Here is a 4215-nt window from a genome sequence, read left to right as displayed (position 1 = left end):
CGCCCACACACACTCTCTGTCCTCTCTCTCCCACGTGCACGCCCAAAACATGCACACCTGAATGAGTCAGGGCTGAAGAGGAGCGAGGGGCGGAAGGCAAGGACGAACTTTCCCTCAGGTGTCTGACTGTCATGGCAGCAAATGAACAGCTCAAAACAGCAGACCTGCACCCCCTCACATTAAATCCCGTCACAATGTTTCGTCCTCAAGCGGGAACAAATGTGACTTTGTTGTTTTTGACGTCGATATGTCTGAAAGGTCTAACAGCTGCAAAATGAAAAACAAAATGCTGTGTTCTTTTTACAAATGCAAGCAAATCAATTGTTGCATGTATTATAAATATATATTTAAATATATTTTGTATTGTTTCCTGTTTTCGTCTCCCTCTGTCTGGATGTCCTTGAACAAGTGCACACTGCTGCACTGAACACACTCCATGGCCACAGCTCACCCCACAGTTAGGATCTGTGTTGTGAATGAATGAAACTTTTTATATTACATCACAAAATCATAAAAACCAACACTGCATCTGATTAAAAGAGCTGTAACACTCAGCCGACAACAAACAACCCGACAATACTCACAATGTGATCTGTCACATACACAGCAGGTTATGTTGCTTATAATAAAACTATATGTTCTATTGATTCTATATCTGCTGGGAAACAGTTGAGTCATGTGTGACAGTAGAATCTCAGTCCTACAGTGTGTCAGCTGACTCTTCCCCTGGACCGCCTGTTGTCGTTCTTTACAGTGTTAATAAAGCTTTTCTAATGGCCCAGTTGACTGCTGCTCCTCAGCTGTGTGTAATCCATCAAAGGAGGGTGGATTAGAAAAACACACACACACACACACACACACACACACACACACACACAAATGGATATACGCCAAAGCGCAGATGCAACAAAACATGTGAGACACCAGGATTAATAATTCAGCCTTTTAATAATGGTGTGAAAGATTGTTTTACATGATAAATGCTTCTTATTATCATGATATAACTGCACAACCATCATCAATATCCAGACACACAGTTGCGTACACACACACACACACACACACACACACCGCCCTCCAGCGTAATCTAATCCTCAATGTCAACTTCAACATCGTCTGTGGGCGGGGCTCGTTTCCAAACTGTCATCACTGTGTATTATAGCAGCGACGGGATGTCTGTACTTACTATGAGAAATGTACACATTTATATAGGAGGAGGATTTTACTCATCTGTTTTTTACCTTTACAAGGGGGAGAAACTTGCTGCCACACCAGAGGATGGGCAGCTCACACCTTTACAGGTGCAATGAGTTATTCTGGAGAAAGACGGCAGATTATTCTGTCTCATTCCAAGGACGTGACATGCAGACACTGCACAGTCACACTTTACAATAAGGGACACAAAAGTTTCAGTTGTCAGTGGGGAATAAATTAGAAATGGATGAGGGACTAATTGCAATTAACCATTAGTTCATTAGCTATATGGAATCCAATGTTATAGAGTAGTTAATGGTTAGTTAATTATGAATGAGCAGGGAAGAATAAGGCACTAATCACTAATTTCTTAATGGACTTATCATAAGCTAATCATTATCTAACCATTAACTAATCATTAAATAATCATTAGCTACTCATTAGCTACTTAATAAAATTGAATTAGGAGTTACTGGTGAACAGTTAGTTCCTGGTTCATTCCATTTTGTTCCCTCGTCACACTGAACTTGTGTCCTTATTGTCTTTGTTGCCTGTTGCAACTTTAATGAGCGCCATGTTGTCTTTGGGGAAATTCCAACCCAGCAGCATAAAACTGGGGTTCAGCAGCATCCTCACACCTTCATAGTGCCTCACATGCTCTGTGAATCCATGAAGGCAGAGAGTTCAGCCCATCCCAAAGTTTGGTTCCCTTTCTCTTACTGTGGTTAGCAGTGAGCAACTCAACCGTTAACTCCAGACTCTGAAATCAAAGCTTGCTGGTGTGGTAGAGATTGTCATGAAGGCAAAGAGGAGGAATGGTCCATGCAGTCAGTATAACTGCAGTCTGTTTATATGTTATTTATTTTTATTATTATTATTATTACCACAATACAGGCAGCTGCAGGCTCTGAGTCCAAGACAATGTTCCATATTTCATCACATCATGTTGTATCATAGCTATTACACACACTTGCCTCCAGATTTCTCTCCCTGGCTCTTTTCATGAGCCTGACAGTCATTTCAGCCTCTCGGCTGCAAATGTGACCCGTCCAGATCTGTGTCTGTGGTGGGTGATGGGTCCATAAGTCCACCAGTCAATCTGTGAGCCGGTCCACACGTCGAGCAACTGGTGAGACTGCTTTGAAATGTGATATGGTCCACAGGGGAAGTATTGAACATTATTTTTGCAAACTCTACCACATGATGTGATAAAATATGGAAAATTGTCTTGGACATAAATGCTGCACATTTAGCTGCCTGTGTTGTGATAGACAACAGAGCTGTCTGGTGTAACTGCCAGGTCCATTTTTCTTCCCTTTGACAACCCTTAACAAGATTTCTATCTTAACAACTGAACCTAGCTGTTGTGATTATTCCATCTGTCAATAGCTGCAGACAGATGTCAAAGTAAATGATGGGAAACAAGATCCACAGTCCACATTCTGGGTGAAAATACACTGTGAAGTTATGCTAAAGCTACGATGAGGTTTAAGCAGTCTGTGTTAGATTAATCAAGTCGATATCTTCCAAACTGTCTTTTTATTGGGGAATTTTCTCTCTGTGCTTCATGGAGGACTTGACTGCTACTTCAGATACTCCTGCTTGGTTTGTCTAACTCAGACTGTTTGTTTTTGCTCAGATCCAGAACTGTGGAACAAGTTCCCAATGAAAATGAGTTGAAGTTGCTTTAAGAAGTTCTCTGTTCTCAGCAGCATGGAGTGACATATATTTGGTTTGTTTTTGGAGCAGTTAATATTGTGCAATCTTCCAGATCATGACTGAAAATGGCTTTAAAGCAAAATACGATGAGCTTAATATTGCAATTTATTTTCTCAGAACACATCAGTACAATTCAAGTCTAACTGAGGTTTCAGTGAAATCCACGGCTGCTTGATGCGGATGGTTGAAGTTACGTGAAGGTTAAGCACTCGCATAAAAGCATCGGATTATTAACTGCAGCCTGTTAACCACAAGTGTTTATCTAAGCTGCAATGACCCGACAAAAGTCACACCCTACAAACAGATTCATGCAGCACACACACACACACACACACACACACACACACACACACTCCTAGCTGACTCAGTGAAAAGGCTGATCTGACGCACTTGCCAGAATCTGATCAATGCGCCCTATAACTAATGGAAATAGGCTCTTGATAGGAATCTAATGGAGGCTCACTTACGCAATTTATACTTACACATGCTATTACATGCTGTTCCTGTAAAAGCTGTGCTTTACCAGGAGACGGCACTTACAGTACTATAGATTCCTGTAGCTGTTCCCTTTAAGTCGGGGACGGGGAGGTGAATGGATAACCTTTCTACGGATGAATGGAAATCTGCTGCCATCTATCACTTGTGTGTTGACTACAGCCTTAACAAGCGTAACTGTGTTTATTTTGGAGTACAAGCTACCAGATTTCAGTCCGAGAAAACAACCTCTGAATCGATGGAGGCAGGCAGGTGGAACTCCACAAATCAGCAAATTATTGGGAGCAAGTTGCATAATGACGCGACGCGGCGTCTCTCAAAACTCATGAGCAACTTTTTAATCCCGGCAGTTTAGATTGACGCATTCAACTCTAAACGAAGCGTGACTGTGTAACTGCATGGCCTATTTCTCACTTTAAATGTATTCAGATATACTCCACTGACTCAGGAAGAAAGCACAACGCCTGTGAAAGTGAAGGAGCGCTCAATTTCTTGAAATTATTGCAGCATGGAGGCTTATAATGTTTGAGGTGATTGAGATATTTATATAGTGCTCCAGTATGAAATTGTATGATCTGTAATACCAACACTACAAACAAGAATACATACATATCTCTTCTCTCCACAAACTGTGTCTTGTTATCCACAGAGTCTTGGGGAGGATGAAACCTCATTAAAGGGACAAGAGTTGCATGAGACAGCACAGAAAAGCTTTCTTAAAGCTGCCTTTTGAAGTCGAAGTTGAAGTGCAGCGTAAAGCCTGCACGCCCATACACACACACTGCCTTTAAAGAGAAACGTCTGCAT

The sequence above is a fragment of the Sparus aurata genome, chromosome 13 (assembly GCF_900880675.1).
Source record: "Sparus aurata chromosome 13, fSpaAur1.1, whole genome shotgun sequence".
NCBI classification, from domain to species: Eukaryota; Metazoa; Chordata; class Actinopteri; order Spariformes; family Sparidae; genus Sparus; species Sparus aurata.
This window is presented reverse-complemented; position numbering follows the sequence as displayed.